The sequence below is a fragment of the Colias philodice genome, chromosome 11 (assembly GCF_061535455.1).
Source record: "Colias philodice isolate Cphi_HAF_F1 chromosome 11, ilColPhil1 Martin Lab GWU primary, whole genome shotgun sequence".
Lineage (NCBI taxonomy): Eukaryota > Metazoa > Arthropoda > Insecta > Lepidoptera > Pieridae > Colias > Colias philodice.
The window spans coordinates 2,491,062-2,510,605 of NC_143096.1; the positions used below are offsets into that span (position 1 = coordinate 2,491,062).

At 32.1% G+C, this 19,544-nt stretch overlaps 1 protein-coding gene across 2 annotated transcripts in view; it reads right to left on the bottom strand.

Annotated features, from left to right (window-relative positions):
- LOC149484394 (uncharacterized) overlaps nucleotides 1-19,544 on the bottom strand; it is a 50,474-nt gene that overhangs the window by 10,734 nt on the left and 20,196 nt on the right. The window lies entirely within an intron of this gene.

A 19,544-nucleotide genomic window follows, 5' to 3' on the forward strand; every position in this document is an offset into this window, starting at 1 on the left:
ACTAACCTTTTTGTATTATTGTTTATAAATATAAATTCATAAACAATAAATTTATAAAGAATAGAAAAAATTCGACCACTAAAGAATGCTGGTTCGAGTCCCGCCTCGTTATCCAATTTTTAAAACACGAAGATTTTTAAAAATGTAACCAATGAACACAATCAATATTACATTAATTGTAATGGTGTCTAGTTTGACTTAAAATAATAAACATCTACCCTCACTTTTAAAAATGTAGTATATTCACACGAATTATAAGCGCACCTTATAGGGAAGGGAAGATATTATGGGTTAAAGAGTTAAATAAATAAATAACATAATTATATTTAAATTATTAATTTTTAACATTGTATTCAGTAGTGTTAACATGTAAATTGATTTGATTTTTACGAAATCTCATAGATGGCGCTGTTTCAAATTTGTATACTAATAAATTCATTAAACTGATTCTCTGCCCAAATTACGTAAATGACATAGTTTTTATTGTGTAAAGCTAGATAATAGCATGGCTTACCCGAAACCAACATTTAAACATGAATCTTTAGATTGTACGCTGTCGTAATACACGGAATACGTAAGAAAAAAAAAAGGTTCACAGCTCCTCCCCCGGAGGTGATAGCATGATAATATGTTTAAAAAAGCCTCACCCGACCTGTTAGTAATATTCATGCAAAATTTGAAGTCAATCTATGCAGTACTTTTCGAGATTAGCCTGGACAAACATACAGACAAACAGACAAACAGACAAACAGACAAACAGACAAAAATTCTAAAAACTATGTTTTTGGCTTCTATATCGATTATAGATCATGGATTATGTATTCTTTTAAAAAAATATTCAATGTACAGTTTTGACTTTCCTACGATTTTATTATATGTATAGATTATATTTAAATTATTAATTTTTAACATTGTATTCAGTAGTGTTAACATGTAAATTGATTTGATTTTTACGAAATCTCATAGATGGCGCTGTTTCAAATTTGTATACTAATAAATTCATTAAACTGATTCTCTGCCCAAATTACGTAAATGACATAGTTTTTATTGTGTAAAGCTAGATAATAGCATGGCTTACCCGAAACCAACATTTAAACATGAATCTTTAGATTGTACGCTGTCGTAATACACGGAATACGTAAGAAAAAAAAAAGGTTCACAGCTCCTCCCCCGGAGGTGATAGCATGATAATATGTTTAAAAAAGCCTCACCCGACCTGTTAGTAATATTCATGCAAAATTTGAAGTCAATCTATGCAGTACTTTTCGAGATTAGCCTGGACAAACATACAGACAAACAGACAAACAGACAAACAGACAAACAGACAAAAATTCTAAAAACTATGTTTTTGGCTTCTATATCGATTATAGATCATGGATTATGTATTCTTTTAAAAAAATATTCAATGTACAGTTTTGACTTTCCTACGATTTTATTATATGTATAGATTTATATGACCTGTAACATTTACCTTTAACTGGAGCTTCTACTGAATACTAAATGATAAAACCGAAGCCAATTGATGAATGAATGAATTTTTATTACAATTCTGTTTTGTTTTAAATAAAATACAGCCGAAGATTATAAAATAACAACTTCCATTATCTTTTACATACACGGAGTATTACACGAAAAATGCATAATTTGCATTGCATACACTCGAAAGTAGGTTTATTCATTGGCCGTATCTTTAGCAATTTTGTTTGTTTGTCTATTATAACAGTGACATAATGGGAACATTGCGACAACGATGACGTATGCAAGTACGCATTCATGTGCGTATTGCGTGAGCGTTTTAAAGTTAATTAGAATATAAATAGAACATTATTGCAGTGATTGTATCGTCATTCCATTTCTAAGTATATCGAGACAGTGATATATTGCGTTTGTATGCTGATTAAATTTTACATTTCAGAAATGTGCTATTTTTGCAATCGTATAATAATTGCGTGATACAATTGTTTGAGCTGTGGTTTGAGCGGATGTAGTGGATAGTCGCGTCTGCTTTTACTTTAAATTGTAATTTGACTTTTTGGTGTTATCATTTCGAAAATTATTGTACTCGTAGATAAAATGTATGTTGAATGTTGATATATTAAATGTTAACTAAAAAGTAAAAAGTACTGAAGGTTTATTCTTTCAATATTTGTTATGGTGATTTAGCTAATTTTTTAGTTGCGAATGGTTGTAGTAGGTATGAATTGTAGTAGGTATGCTTATTTTTAGAAATTGAGTTGTTGAAATTAAAATGTCACAGTCAATGTACATAAGACAAATTGGCTCTACTTAAAAATTCTCGTTGTATTAAATTTCTTAAATAACAGTTGTAGTAAACTAATCATGACATAATTAGACCGGGAGATACTGACACAAAATTTCGAGTCATTTGTAACAGGATGGCGGTTCTACAGGGTTCTTAGTACGCAATGACAAAAAGAAAAATGATGGTGTGAACGCTGGTACCGGCGGCTTAGTCGCGTGGGCGTTAGTCGAACTCGTCGGAAAATAGCGAAAGTCAAACGATTTGTAACAGTATGGCACTTATTTTTCCTGGAAGTTTGAGGATCAAAGAATATAAATACAAAATTTCAAAGATCTAGGTGTTGGAAATCTTCACTTATATAAATTAATACTAAATTAATTTTTCAAGTATGACAGCACTTTTTCCCCCTACTAGAAGTATGGCAAATATAATAATGGTCACATTTTATCAAATACTCTCCAAAAATCCAAATGCAATACTGGTACAAAAAGTTTGGCGAAATAAATTTTTTTTGCAGATTTTCGGCGGTATGGCGACCATTTGGAATCGTCCGAAAAGTATGGCATGGCGATTTTCGTAAATGGCTGCACGACGATGGTTACCTGTGCAAAAGTTAGCTTGGTACAAATGGTTGAATAATTGTTTTATTTAAATCAACATATTCGCGTCGGTATGGCGGGCTGTAAGTCACACCGGAAAAGTATGGCATGACACTACCGCCTACTTCTTTTTTATGGGCTATCGGTAAATACTAAAATTTTTGTGTTACAAATCGTTTGACTTTCGCTATTTTTCCGACGAGTTCGGCTAACGCCCACGCGACTAAACCACCGATACCAGCGATCACACCATCATTTTTCTTTTTATCATTGCGTACTAAGACCCCTGTAGAACCGCCATCCTGTTACATATGACTCGAAATTTTGTGTCAGTATCTCCCGGTCTAAATATGATAAGCCCTAATCACTAGATACGTTGCCTAGCTAGCAATTCGCTAATGGTTGAGCCAGGCTATACCCAGGCAGAGAAGCTTTGACCTAGATTTAGATGAGCACTTTGACTAATAGATAAACCTATCTTCTAGATAAATGAACGTGATCCTTCATCAGAGAGCAAAGCAAATCTTTGCTCCTTTAATTTCGGCTCATTAAATACCTCTTTGTATGTTTTGTTCGCTGGAAGATGAAATATTAATTTACGCCATTTATAGTTATTAAATTATTTGTATAAGTTCTTACTTTCAGTATTTAGGATGATAAATTTAGATCTAGAAGGTTCATAAAAAAACATTTATTACAAATAACTGTAAATTCTCATGAAATAACTTCAGGTATGAATTTAATTAATCTCTATGGCGGGTCTATCTACGGCGGCTTCATTTGAATAACATAAAATATTAATTAGTAAGTAGGTACCTACTTGTATAGATATAGATTATCTTAACATTCAAGGATCGTCATTATTATCATTATCATCAGCCTAATATGTTGCCTGGAAGTGATCACTATTAAGTGATAAGGCCGCCAAAATAGTTGTACTCTGTTCTATGTTTAAGTAGTTCTAAGGTTTCCTATCTGTACAATTATTAAAGAGTTAAATAAATAAATAAATAAATATGTTCCCACTGCAGGCACAATGGTAAATTATTATAATAATTAAAGTTAAACCAATTACCATAGCCCTTAAAGACAAAAAGTAGGTCAAACTGATTAAGGTTAATTATAAAAACGTAAATGTCACTTTTTTGGCTCACGATATTTACAGAAAACAAAATGCGAACATATCATACCTATATAACATATAAATTATTTTGCTTGTAGGAATTATTGCTTGTATTTTTTCATATTTAAATACATTCATCACACATTCATGCAAACTTGCTTGCGTATATTTGGCTCAAATATGTAGAGCCAAATAAACGCAAGCAAAACGCATTGCAACTAAAATAATATCAGTTTTATTCCCAGTGTAAATGCACTACTTAAAGAGCTATTATTATAATATATTTTAAGAGTATACAGTAAGGGTCATTTACCATTAGTAGAAGCTGAGCTTATAGAATAATTCCCACGGTGGAAGCGTTGGATAATATGTTACTTAACAATTCATTGAATGATTGTGCAAGCGGGACTCAAGGTTTGAGCCGTGTGATCTTATCACAATGCCTGCCTCTTTATTGCTATAAACACTGAAAATGCTTTTTTTGAATGTAAATATTAGTTTCTAGGCGTTTTATTCGATCAGGTTAAAACGGCATTAATAATATCTGGTGATATTTAAAGATTTTTTACATATTATATTAATTTTCTCTTCAGAGGATGTGATAAATTCCTTTGACATCTTTGATTTTGGCTCGCAGCTATATGGTTTATTTCAAGTATTTAGGATAATTTTTTACAGCAGGAGACCGGAGTAAATGCATGAAACCTTTGGAGTGAGTGACAAGAAAATGTACACTTAAAGGTAATTATAGTAGGTCTTCTACTTAGAAAATGTGTACGAAACAACTATATTTAGTTACAAAATAGTTAGTGTTTCTGTTTGGTAAATATTTGTAACAAAATAATTGAAATTGAGAAACTGTTTCAATGCATAAACAACGTGTAAGTAAGTAGGTACCTAATATACCATATTAAAGTAAAATAAACCATAGACTAAATAAACAGTTGATTTACGTAATTGTGTTATAATAATAGAGAAGTTTATACAATATTGCATTAACGAAATGGGTCTATAAGAATAACAGTGTGTAGGATATTTTCACAAGTCGTTTTAGGTGTGTAACTGGAAAATAAATCAAACCATTTAGAACGATAAGTTTAATCGTATTTGGTATTATGAATATTAAATAGAGTATAAGCGATGAAGACAGGCACAATTAAATTAGCACTAAGAATAATTAACTTTATACCAGGAAAATTTGTTTAAAAGCTTTTATGTTAATCACACATATACCTATCAAACTAGCTACATCAGAGTGACTATGTATTCTTTAACAGTTAAACGGATTGCGTATACGAAGCCATACATCGATTACAACAGGATCGAAGAATAATAAAAACGCTTGCAAAAACTACAAAATAAGTCTATCAAAGCATTCTCTAACCTGCAGTTTAAACGTTTTGAATCCAGTACACGTGATAACGCATCAGATAAGGAATAATAGACGTAAATCCGTTTTAATTACTACTTTGTGCTCATTGTCTGGTACACTTCCACTTTTACTGCTTTTAGCCGAAACGTTGACTCCGTGTTGAGGCATTATATAATTTTTGTATTCTTCTAATATGACGTGAAGTTTTGTTTATGAATGATTTTATTCAATTTATTTCTTGCACTGTACACGTAGATGAGTTAACAAAAGCTCATCTGGTGCCTCAAATAGTTATAGGCTTTGGAAATTTGCTACCATGGTACCGACCATATGAGTAAAGAATATTGTTTTAAAAATATTGGTTTTGTAGCGCTGAATTGTGAATCGATTAAAAAAAGAATATTACAAACATCTCATTAGAATAGCGGTGAAAAATATCAATTATGTGTAAAGAAAATTGCATCTATTGAAACAAACCGGCTTAAAGCAAGTCTTCTCAGTAATATTATTATATCGTTAAGGAAAAAAATTACGCATTAAAATATAAAAAAATACATTCCCACCAAGTTGAATGTCACGTAGATAGGAAGCTAAAGCAATCTCTCAAAGCATCTTGAGCCAAAATTCTTCCTATGATTATATCATGTGCGTCGTGGGAAAACTTTAGTAATTGAATAACAATGTAATTTTAATATAAATAAACCTATCTATAGCTACTTGAAATTACAAGAGCGAAATCGAGTTTGTTTTGATTAACATTTCTTCCGTTGATTTCATTGTACCTGTTTAGGTACAATTTTTAAATTTATCTGTTTAGATAAATTTAAAAATTGATACATTTAACTAATCAAGATTTTCAGATAAAACAATAATTTGAAGTAGAATACTTTCTTAACAAAGAAGGTACAAAGAAATTTACGTTTATTGCAAATAGAATCGTGCTGAACAATGGGATACATTTTTCAATAAGCGATTTTGTAAAATACTGGAGATATCACTCTACATAAAGGAATAGCAAATTAAGAATCTCTACCTTTTATTCTTTTGAAATACAAATAAATACAATCTGTTGATACGCAAGATTGCTCTTATATTTATGTACCCATTATAAAATCCATTTCCATACAAAAAATTCGACCCTCACTTTAAATAATTAATCTCAAAGATTAAAGTTTTTATCGAGTAATGAGCAATAGTGTTTTTATGCAAATCGAGAGCCTTGGAGAGTGAACGTCTTTATTGATTTTCTTTAGAATTGTAGACTGTATCTTGTATGAGAGTTTCGTCTGAAATTAACAATTTAAAACATATTTAGTAATTTGAATGAAACTATATAAAAGTTATGCACTGGAATGTTTTTCATATACGTTTTAAAGTGCTGTGTGTAGTGCGCATTATGTAGAAACTCAAACTCAAACTCAAACTCAAACATTTATTTATTCAATTAGACTACTTTTAGTAGCACTTTCGAATCGTCATTACATAAGTATTTTTAACATTTACCACCGATTCGGAAAGCAGTATCTATGGAGAAGAACCGGCAAGAAACTCCATAGTTGCTCTTTTAAAATCATATTGTCAATATTACATAATCTGTAACTTAAATCTAACTACATAATATATCATAATATGCCAAAGAACTGTCCTGTGGTTCTTACGCGACAACCCTCCATGGATTTTCATCTTCCATATATTCCTTAATGCTATAATAGGCTCTCTGAACTAATATATTTTTTACATAAGTTTTAAATTTAGCACTACCAAACTCTTTAATATTATGAGGAATTCTATTGTAAAAGCGTATACCTTGACCCATAAATGAATTTTTAACTTTAGCTAATCGGAAAAATGGCATTTCAATTCTATTTCTGTTCCTTGTGCCATAACAGTGTCTATCTCCTACTCTTGTGTGTACGTCGGCATTTTTGTGTACATGCAAAATATTATTAAATATATACTGTGATGGTACAGTAAGGATACCAGTATTCTTAAAGAGATCTCTTAGTGAGTCCCGAGCACGTAAATTATATATAGAGCGAATGGCTCTTTTCTGTAAGATAAATATAGTTTCTATATCTGCTGCCCTGCCCCATAGTAGAATTCCATAGGACATAATACTATGAAAGTAGCTGAAATAAACCAATCTAGCTGTATCTTCATCGGTGAGATGCCTTACCTTTCGGACTGCATATGCTGCTGAACTGAGCTTACCTGCAGCGGTGTTGACATGGGCTCCCCACTGTAGTTTCTCGTCCAATGTTAACCCAAGAAATACAGTCGATTCTGTAGGGTGTAATACCTCCCCGTTCAAGGTAATATTTCTGCTCAACTTTTTAACGTTAGGTAGTAAAAATTCAACACAAGTTGTTTTTTTGGCATTTAATAATAAATTATTAGCAGTAAACCAGTCGGATATGTGTAAAAGAGTACTGTTCACTTCGTCAACATTTGGGTCATGCCTATCCACATTGAATATTAATGAGGTATCATCTGCAAACAGAACTATTTCACACCTATCCTGTAAATAATAAGGTAGATCATTGATATATACCAAGAACAAGAAGGGTCCTAAAATAGATCCTTGTGGAACACCAATGTTAATTGACGCACCGCTAGAACGTTCTCCATTAACAACTACAGTTTGTATCCTATCATGCAGGTATGAGGCTATGAGGTTCTGAGCTTGTCCTTTAATCCCATAGTGATTAAGTTTACGCAATAATGTACAATGTTCAACGCAGTCAAATGCCTTGGAGAGGTCACAAAATATCCCCAAAGCATTTTTTGAGTTTTCCCATGCCTTATATATATGTGTTAGTAGTGCAACTCCAGCATCTGTGGTTGAGCGCCCCTTTGTGAAACCAAACTGTTTGGTGTGCAGCAAATTATTAGAAGCAAAGTGACTAGTCAATTGGTTTAATATTAACTTTTCGAATACCTTACTTAATGTTGGTAAAATCGAGATAGGTCTATAGTTGTTACAGTCTTCTTGATCGCCTTTCTTAAATAGAGGTATAACTTTACTAAGCTTTAGTAAATTAGGAAATGTACCATAGTCACAACACTTATTAAATATGAAAGCTAAATTGTTTGCAATATTTTCTATTATATTATTAACTAAATTTACGGACATTCCCCAAAGATCACAAGTGTTTTTTAAATTAAGTGTCTTAAATGCTGTAACAATATCATTAGCAGTTACGTGACGCAATTGAAATAATGTACTGCACCCCGCAACATGGTCCCTCAAAAAGGTCTCTGCAAGTACTGAAGACGAGTTTAAATTATTAGTAATGCTAGCAGGGACACTACTAAAGAAATCTTCAAAAGCAAGCGCAACATCAGCATTTTTGTCAATAACCATGCCATTATGTACAAGTTTTATGGTATTACTTGATTTGCTTTTACCCATTTCACCATTAATAATAGACCAAACTGTTTTAACTTTATTATCCGAGTCGCGTATTTTATCTCTGATATACAAACGCTTCGCAGTAAAACAAACAATTTTAAAAGTTTTTGAGTAATTTCTAACATATCTAAGAAAAGATGGGTCTTTATTATATTGCTTCATACCATATAACTCATAAAGAACGATCCTACACCTATGTATGCTAGGTGTCGCCCATTTACTAAATGGTAAATCCTTGGTAATATTTAAAGATTTAACTTTAAATATTTTTTCAAATTCATTATGAACTAAATTAAAAAGATTTTTAAACATTTCACAAGGATTATTATGACAGGATTGATCATTCAGTACGGGCAGGTTTTTATTAATATTATCTCTAAATTTATTAATGCCTTTTTTAGTTATAGGCCTAACATTAATTCTTTTAAATTCAGGTAAGCAATCCCATTCAAAAACTACTTTCTGGCCACAGTGATCCGAAGTGAGTGTATTGAGAATATTTTTCTCTAAACAGATGCAGTCGCAGTATATATTATCAATACAGGTTGCAGAAGTAGGTGTAATTCGTGTGGGTTCATTAAAAAGTTTATACAGATTAAATGACTGAAACAAATTAACAATTCGTGTTGCCGTTTGTGTTTGTAAAAGTATATCAATATTAAAATCACCACATACTATAACTTTTTTTTTACTCCTACTTAAACGCTTTAATATTTCTTCCATGACTGTCTCAAACATATTATAGTCACTGGAAGGGGGTCTATAAACGCAAACAATAATGTAACGCTCCAGTTCAACACAGGACAGTTCAATGGTCCGTTCTACAGAAAGACTAACAATGTCAGTTCGTTCTTTGCATTTTACACTATTATGTACAAAAATAAGAGAACCTCCATGAATAGCATATGTCCTGAAGTATATACTTTTTAATTTATAATTATCAATATTTATTAACAACTGACATTGTTTAAGCCAATGTTCTGTTACACAAAAAACCTTAATACTATTATGATTTAAAAACAATTCTATTTCTAATAATTTGCTAGCCAAGCCTTGAATGTTTTGATGTACAATAGAAAAGGTCTGCTTAGCTGTTGTCTTATATACTAGTTTAAATCTAGCTTAGGGCTAGATTTTCTGTCAACACTAGGTTGGTGTATATAATTACTACTACATAAAATTATAGTAGATCCAGGGTCTGATACCGAACATGTACCAGACTGGTTAATATTATATGCTATTAACATAGCAAGTTCTCGCTTATATCTAGATGGCAGATACACTGTATTCTTTGTCGAAGTATTTATATATTTATAGAAATGGTCACGATTTGCGACAGAACATCTGATAAAACTACTTAAAATTCCTTATTACGTATTTAAAATAAACTAACTGTTATAGTTAACTAACATTTTTTTGTCCATAATTTACTTAATTTTGTGTAGATGTAGAAAAGTGGAAAATAACAACGTTTTAATTACATGTAGGTACCTAACTATAAAGTGATTTTATACTAAAGTGGGAAAACAGGATCTAGTCTGGTATGCTGCTACTGAACTTGTACTGGAGCATTTCTTTAAGCGATTCACTCACAAGTTATTACAAAATATGACATTCCTTTAAAAAGAAGAAAAATAAAGTTCATAACGCATCGTTGAACATATGGCTGATCGCGAAATTCATTAAATAAAATCACCTATAATCACATTGAAAAGAATGAAGAAGGCTAAGATGAGAAAATTTAACAAAACCGTATCTGTACCTATCGCTCCATCGGCTTTCGATTTATAAAACTTCGCGAAATCTTTCAAACTTTGCCATATTGAGATCTTCTCTTAAGCACCTGCAACCGAAACTTTAGGAATATATCTGCCTATTTTCCATTGCTTTTCCTGATTCCAGAGTACCCCAAATCCCTATTGAAAAATTTTGATTTTGTTAAGTGTTATCGAAAGTTTATAAGCGATAGGTCTTGATATGAAATGTTCTTGTATATTTACGAGAAAATTGTGTATCTTTGTATTAACGGGGTTCAAACACATGGTTCATACTTCAAATTCCTACACACCATTTGTGTTACATCAGGCATAAGTAATAAGCTTATGGCCATTAGCGGGCCGCTGGTAAATCGTTATCGTCGGCGAATTATAAACACGCTCAGTTAATAGGAATATACTATGAGAGGTAATTCATTATATGAAAGTGAATGGATAGGCAGTGCCCATCTGGTACTTAGTTATAGCGTAGGTGAAGTTGTAGACTTTCAACGAAGCCTAACCTTTATACGTTTATCTCTCTGGATCTAGTTTCTCACTTTCAAATTTCAACTATAGGTACCTATATTTAGTAACAAATCTAGGATTAATTCAAAGTATTTATAATTTTAATGTTCAAGAGATAGTAGGTTCGACTAGCAATTACTTAGGTAATTGTTAAAGTTGATTGTAATGATAGAATTTGCGCTCAAATATGAGTTGTTAAACAAACTTTCAATGAAAGGAATTTCTCTTCTTATGTAATTTATTCTTATTTTTAATTGCCAAACTGCCAAAACAACCTCTCTTGTATATTACGTCTTCAATTATTTCGTCGGAAGAAGGCGATAACATGACTGTAAATGATTTCCCCTTTGATCATTGATTTGTAATTTATTTGAGGCACGTAACGCACCAACCGTCCAGTCATACAAAGGAAGTATTACGTATAACTAATTTCTTGTAAAATATACGAAAGATAGTATTATGAGTATTGTAAATATAGAAAATCCGTAAAAGTTTCTCCTGGCGCGAAAACTACTAGAATGACAATGAAGAATTTACGTAATAATGCTCTACATTTTATAAAAATTGGATTTATTTGTTTTAATTTATGAACATGACAATTGAGTTCATATTACAACATACTATATAAATACAATTCATGATTTCATTTTATGTAAAACGCAATACAATTAGAAACTAAACATCTAATAACATTTAATTACGGAGTCTCATGTTGTTCATCGTTTTTCATACTTTTCTACTTAATGCTGATGATTTGCAGATTTCAATTATCAACAGTCATGGTGTACATTTTGATATTAACATGGCAACCTCTCACTTCCAAGTTTCGGTGTGTTTTATATTTAAGTGTGAAGTGTGAACACGAATGACATTTTTAAATCGTTATTTGCACCCGAGAATAAATCTAGCTGAAGCATGCAAAGCATGCACAGAGCATAACCTTCAAAATGCAACTAACATTTTTAATTACTGGAATTTTTCTTATCACTACGAGATAAGCGCAATTTTCTTTCATTATGCTAATCTTTATTTAATCTCTAGAACAATCGTAATGTTCGTTTCATGCGACTTATTGTTTCTTATCAAACTTCTCGAAAACTTTGCAAACATGAAATGGTTTTGATGTTCTAAATAAGTATCGTCTATTGTGAGTTTGAAGTCCTTTATTTAGCCGAGACGTTTATTCGTGCTCTGTCTAATTGTAAGTGAAGCTTAAAAGCTATTACGACAGTGTCAAAAGAGAAAGGGAACAAAGCGTTGCACAAAATCGCAACAGAGTCAAACGAAACGCGGTAATTGGTAGAAAATAACTAAACACTGTGTCAGATGACTGATAATAGCATTAGGCGCTCGCTCGAGAATGGGGGAAAAAACACTATCAAGCAGTGAAAGTGTTCGGAATTTTCTCGTTAAGAATACTTGTAAATGTTGGTAATGAAATTGTTTGCACGTGATCGTTAATAACTCATTTATGTCAACAAAAAGTGAAGAGATAAAGTCGATGAGGTTAGAAACGCTGGAACAATAAACTGCTTTATGGTGGTGTATTTATAAAGGGCGACGTGAGATGCGAAGCATGTGAGTCTGCGAAACTGAAATACTAGCGGACTAACTATAAATAGTCCTAGAAATAAAGTACCATAACTATTCAATCTGCGCTAATTACATCTTGTACTCTTGTTACAAAAGAACTTTCCTTAAATCTATACTAATATTATAAAGAGGAAAGGTTTGTATGTATGGTTTTCACGCATAAACTACTGGACCGATTTTGATGAAATTTGGCACAGATAATCTTTAGACCCTGAGAAAGAAGTAAGAACATAGGCTAACTTACATACTTTTTACATACTTTTTATTGCGAAATATGTACCACGGGCGAAGCCGGGGCGGACCGCTAGTAAGTATATCTTTGATAGACAATGTCTCTTGATCCTATCATACAACATATGAAAAGAGTGATCCAAAAGGTTCGTTTATTGTTACGAAAACTATAAACCTTGCCTATTATTCAGCAAACTGTGACGTCATTACACATACGAATTCCTTAGCAATTAGAGCAGTGCTATTAATTTCACCACATGTCAGTTTTGGGTTACACGTGCACCGCAAATAATGTTTTTGCTTGGTATCCTTCAAAATCGCACGTCTATTAAACACACATGTAATGAATTTGTAATGTTGCCTGCATGTTGTATGAATCACGGTGACAGCTTCTTTACTTATTCATTTATAGAAAGGAAAATACCTGTGCTCCTAATCTTTTTTAGGTAATTGTGAAGGATTTAAGACTTATCATAAACAACACAATTTTTATTACCACCATAATAATTTGTTCTATGTTTAACGAGAATTGAAGTCACGTTTATAGAAATTGGTAGATATCAAAATACAATATAATAGACCGGGAGATACTGACACAAAATTTCGAGTCATTTGTAACAGGATGGGGGTTCTACAGGGTTCTTAGTACGCAATGACAAAAAGAAAAATGATGGTGTGAACGCTGGTACCGGCGGCTTAGTCGCGTGGGCGTTAGTCGAACTCGTCGGAAAATAGCGAAAGTCAAACGATTTGTAACAGTATGGCACTTATTATTCCTGTAAGTTTGAGGATCAACGAATATAAATACAAAATTTCAAAGATCTAGGTGTTGGAAATCTTCACTTATATAAATTAATAATAAATTTATTTTTCAAGTATGACAGCACTTTTTCCCCCTACTAGAAGTATGGCAAATATAATAATGGTCACATTTTATCAAATACTCTCCAAAAAGCCAAATGCAATACTGGTACAAAAAGATAGGCGAAATAAAAAATTTTTGCAGATTTTCGGCGGTATGGCGACCATTTGGAATCGTCCGAAAAGTATGGCATGGCGATTTTTGTAAATGGCTGCACGACGATGGTTACCTGTGCAAAAGTTAGCTTGGTACAAATGGTTGAATAATTGTTTTTTTTAAATCAACACATTCGCGTCGGTATGGCGGGCTGTAAGTCATACCGGAAAAGTATGGCATGACACTACCGCCTACTTCTTTTTTATGGGCTATCGGTAAATTCTAAAATTTTTGTGTTACAAATCGTTTGACTTTCGCTATTTTTCCGACGAGTTCGACTAACGCCCACGCGACTAACCCACTGGTACCAGCGTTCACACCATCATTTTTCTTTTTGTCATTGCGTACTAAGACCCCTGTAGAACCGCCATCCTGTTACAAATGACTCGAAATTTTGTGTCAGTATCTCCCGGTCTATAAATGAAACGTTTATTAATCTTGTCAGTTATTATACGCATTGATATTATTTGTTATGGACTATGGTGATAAAGGTTATTAATTATTTTTATATTTACATATAAGTACTTCATCTAAGGCGCTGACTCCACGAGCGAGAGAATCGCGACGAGTCCGCGCTTATATCGTCGGATAATCTCCACGAACGAGCGATAATTCCGCCGCGTATCGTCGCGAGTCGTAACGGTATCGCCACGTTTCCTTGAAGAGAACTGAGAAGACCAGAGGCAACGCTGAAATGACGCTGCGTTTGACAGCGCGCCCGCTGCTAGTCGCGGCGGGCTAGCGACGATGTAATGACGTTTCGCACGCTCATTGCCACTCGTCGCATCGCGGCGATAATATCGCCGTGTGGAGACGGTTCCATAGAGAGTGTATAGAAATACGTGGCACGACGATAATATCGCCGCGATTCTCTCGCTCGTGGAGTCAGCCCCTAAGGTAAATAAAACTCGGAAATTTACTAGGAAAAACAAATGTTTAAGTTTAAGTTTTTAAGCATTATTTTTTGTGGGGTTATTTTTTTGTACATATACATAGTTTTATCTTGTCGTTTAACTATACATTTCGAAAAAAAAACGATAAGATTTCTTCACAAAAGTAAAGAAATTCAAAGCCTTTTACTTATTTCGATAAGCTGATGTCACGACAATAATAAAAAATTGTAAAAAATACTTTAATGCTTTTCGATAAGGTATAAAATTGAGTATTTTTAAAAGGCTTTAGTTCTAAGATGGCGGAAGCATTTTGTCGTAATCTTGGAGCAACAGTTGGAAACAGATTTCGTGACATTTACAAGGAATAATGAATGATAAGCTACTTTTGTTAACCATATTTAGAACTGGTTCGGTTTTAATGATTTGTATCTTTGAACTCGTATATTTTTAAATTTAAGGTAGTTTTAGAATTGTCTCAATTAATATGCAACATTTAATTATTTATAATTTGTTATTTTATTACTGTATTATCACAAAATTTGCGTTATAAATATGAAGGTATCAACTGTATTCTCATAAAAAAATATTATTTCAGAAATAAAAAAAAATAAAAAAATATGTAGAGAACAACCATCGAAATCAATAATTAGATAAATTAGGAAAATTCATTACCTTTTTTAATTATTTGCAACAACAGTGTCTTAGTTACAATACTATGAATATACAAATTATAAAATACCGTTGTGTGTAGCCTGCGATTATATTTTTAATCTGTGCCATCTGTCTGTAAGATTATAAGATAATTGACAGTTGCGTAGGCAGTGCACTAAACAAAGTCATAATTATTTTATCAAATAATAGTTGTTATTGAATGAATCCTACATAATATACAATTAACATGTGCCCAAAAGATTATCTACAGATATTTTAGAACGAATGTTTAACATTTCTGATAGATTTTACATAAATAAATATCTACTAAATATTATAGAACTAAACTTTTAATACAATGTAACAAATCTTTGGTATAATTACTTAGTTTTTAAAGCATCATCTTTTATTTTACAAGGGTTTTCCTATACCATTTACCTTCAAAGACCTTTTATAAATTAGGTTATATTTGACTCTTCTTTAGATGTTATTGCTGTGATAGCAAATTGAGATACAAGGTAATTCGCGTTTTCCTGCAAATAACTGAATCATCGTTTTTATTCATATCTCAATTTGAATCTTTATTTACAACAATAAAACCTGACATAGGTATTATTATTTTTCATTTTTACTTATTTTTGAAGATTTACTTCTTAATTATTACACTTTAATATTTCCGGAAGTAATCTCAAGTGTTGATAGCTTCCGCGATTTATTTCCTTTCAAACGATATTAAACTGAAAATTATAATTTAAATGTATCCGTCACTTGTCTCTAATTAAGAACAGTAGTTGATATATGACAGTTTAATTTGACTGTTAGCATGTGGTTGATATATCGAGAAAATGAGAACAACCCGCGGGCAAAGCCCTTTGCGACTGAAAATGTTTTAGACATTAAATTCGTAGCAAATTACCGATTATCGAGGTTAAATATTGAACAGTCAAGGATGCTTATTAAAATGTAGCTTATTTATACAGCATATATTTTGATAATTTGTAGCTTTTGCCTAAAATGTACAAAAATCTTGTACCTAATAGTATTGTAAAAGTCATAATAATAGTCTACTAGTCTATACTATAAATCCTATTATAAAATCTCTACCGTGTTCCATAGACAACAAACTAACAATTCCTTTTCAGTCTGCGATTTCAAGATAAGTACGATCTTTTTATTAACTTTTGTTCGGTTAGAAAGCTACTTAGATGAAAATTGATAAATTGGGCGCAAGTCTAAACGCTATTGTATTGTTTCTTATATCTCTGATATCGTGTTTAATACTGGTGGTAAAAGGTGAATTAACAATAACGAGACCAATTTAAACTTTTAATAAAAGATAGGCGATCGCACGAATGACGGATTATATTTTTTTCTAGCTACCCGTTGTGGCTACATCAGGTTTGGAAATTAGGATAAAAATACACAAAATATTCCGATCGTTACCTTTCAGCGTAATTGTGGGTATAACAACAAAAGCTTTTAATTTTCTCTACCATATTTCTGTTATGTTCGTTCTCGCAAATATTGCTACTTTTCAATGAACTGAGCGTTACAGTGAAAATTATTTTGACGTGTTATTGATTGTAAAATAATTACTCATATAAAATCACTCATATGTAAATGTTATCATTACATAACTTTATCTTTAAGTATATACACTGATATTATAGATACAGTGCAAGTACAGCAACAAAATTGTTTTTTTTTATTCCAGAAGTTACTTCTTCTTCAACCAAGGAGGTTTGAAGTTACTCCAGGACACTGGACATGGTTATTTCGTTCAGAGCCGTGAGAACACGGACGCATGTCAAGGCGCGTCGTGATCAATTCAATGCAACTGAACGTCCTTAGTACTTGAACCGAATGATTTATTCAATGTTTTCGACTGGAAAGTTTCCCTAAAGCTCTGTAATACGTACTAGGTATAGTGAATCATCAAAAATGACATTTATTTTTTACTAGGTACATCCTATATTTCAATATTATGCTTATAAAGGTAATATAAAATGCAAGTCTCTAACTTGCAAAGTTCTCGTTAACTTTGGAGTAATGTCAAACGATCAAGCTTTTTGTCTTGAAAGCGACAGTGACAGACGGACAGACTTACTTTCAGAATTGGGATTTTTCTTTACTATTACGTTTTTATTGGACCACGTTCGTTCCGATTCTACACTGCTTTTGAAATCTTTCAAAAACTTAATTAAGTTGTGGCTTCGTAACTTAGATTAAAAACATTGTTGCTCTAATTAAACTTTTATCACACTTGAGTACCTAAACATTACTATAAATTAAAAATCGATAATATAGCGAAGGTTCTGGCAAGAATATTTGTTGATTTTGTACCTACTGACAAGATGACGTTAAAAATCCTCACAGCAATATTTATAAATTTACTAAAAACACGACCTCGGTGCTTTATGGGATATTATATAAGCCATTGTACACAGAAAGTTAAATCTATGGTTAAAACCATTAACATTTAACTGTAGGTCAATAACGGAAACACCTTGAAACAATTACATGCTTTTTGGAGATGTCGTCCAAATATTTTGAACTTAATTGTCCGTAGAGCCAAGGACGACGATTATTGTTGTCGTGATTTGAATAGCAACCTTTGTTGTGATGTTTATGTAAAGGTTTAATTAATTTAATAGTACCGAAGGGATATACAAATTAGATCAATAACATTAACCAAAAAGTGTCTTTGGATTCTATATTACTATTACTAGCTGCGCTCCGCGGTTTCATCCGCGTGGCTCCGCTCCTGTTGGTCTTAGCGTAATGATATTTAGCCTATAGCCTTTCTTAATGAATGGGCTATCTGGCACCGAAATAATTTTTCAAATCAGACCAATTGTTCCTGAGATTAGCGCGTTCAAACAAACAAACAAACAAACTCTTCAGTTTTCTAGTTACCAACAACAGCCGCCCGCTATTTTTATGTTAAAGTACAGTCTATGGTAGAGTGTAGGACAATGTTATCCCACAAAACTCTTATTAAATTTAATATCGAAAATTGAAATTTAAATAGTGTAACATTATTACGGCAAACTTCAAAATCGATTTCAATGAAATTTGGCAAGGATCGTGTCCCCGCGGGGTAAGGCGTAGGCTTATAATTGGTTGGAAAGCCTTAGGCAAAATTGAATAGTTGGAGTATTGTGCAATGCACAAACTTATAGCGGGCTAATATGCAGTGACTGTATTGTATTACGTGTATAGATATATTATTAAGTAGGATAATTCAACAATACATGAATAGCGCAAAATTCAACAAAGCCTACATGTACATTATATATGTATTTTTTTTTTACATTTTGAAATAAAAGTTAATAAAACTGCAATAAGTAAAGATAAAATATAGCATCGAAGGCGCAGTTACGTGTTAGATACCAGAATTATTGAAATCATATACTGCTTCTTTTTTATTTTCATTGAAGAGATAATGCTCATTAATTAAATTTTTCCTTTTCATAAAGGATTAAAAGTTAAAACTTGGCCGTACGAAACGTTATTAAAAAGTTACTTAATATTTGTTGTTTCTGGTGTTTATTTTCAAGGAAGCAGATAATCTGCGAAGTTGAATCTCGGATTATGACCTTTGGGCAACCGGTTTGTGATACAAGTATTGCTAAATAATACCTAACGAGACGAGAACCGATTGACTTGCAGTGAACTCGCTCATTATTTCTATTCATACATAGCTTTTTGGGACCAATATAATATATCTACATATAACGCGGCTATTCGGCTGTACACATCACAGTATATTTTACTGTGAAGAAAATTCTCTTATTACGACGTTCGTATATCTTAAATTCATCACATGGTCATTCTGAGCATAAAAATATTATTATTTTGTCTTAGTCAGTCGTTTGCATAAACTTCCAGCAACTTCATAATTGTAGACAATTCATTTCTAAAAACAAAACAATTCTAATATTAGGTTAGCCTTAAATCAGCGAAGCCTTAAGATACGGCAGAAAAAATATATAAAATATCCATATATTATGTCTCAAAAACATACAGAACAATCCTTACAAAATCCATTCCCATTTAGACAGGCGAAAGAAAAACCAATAAGTTCAATAGTATAATACAAATTTT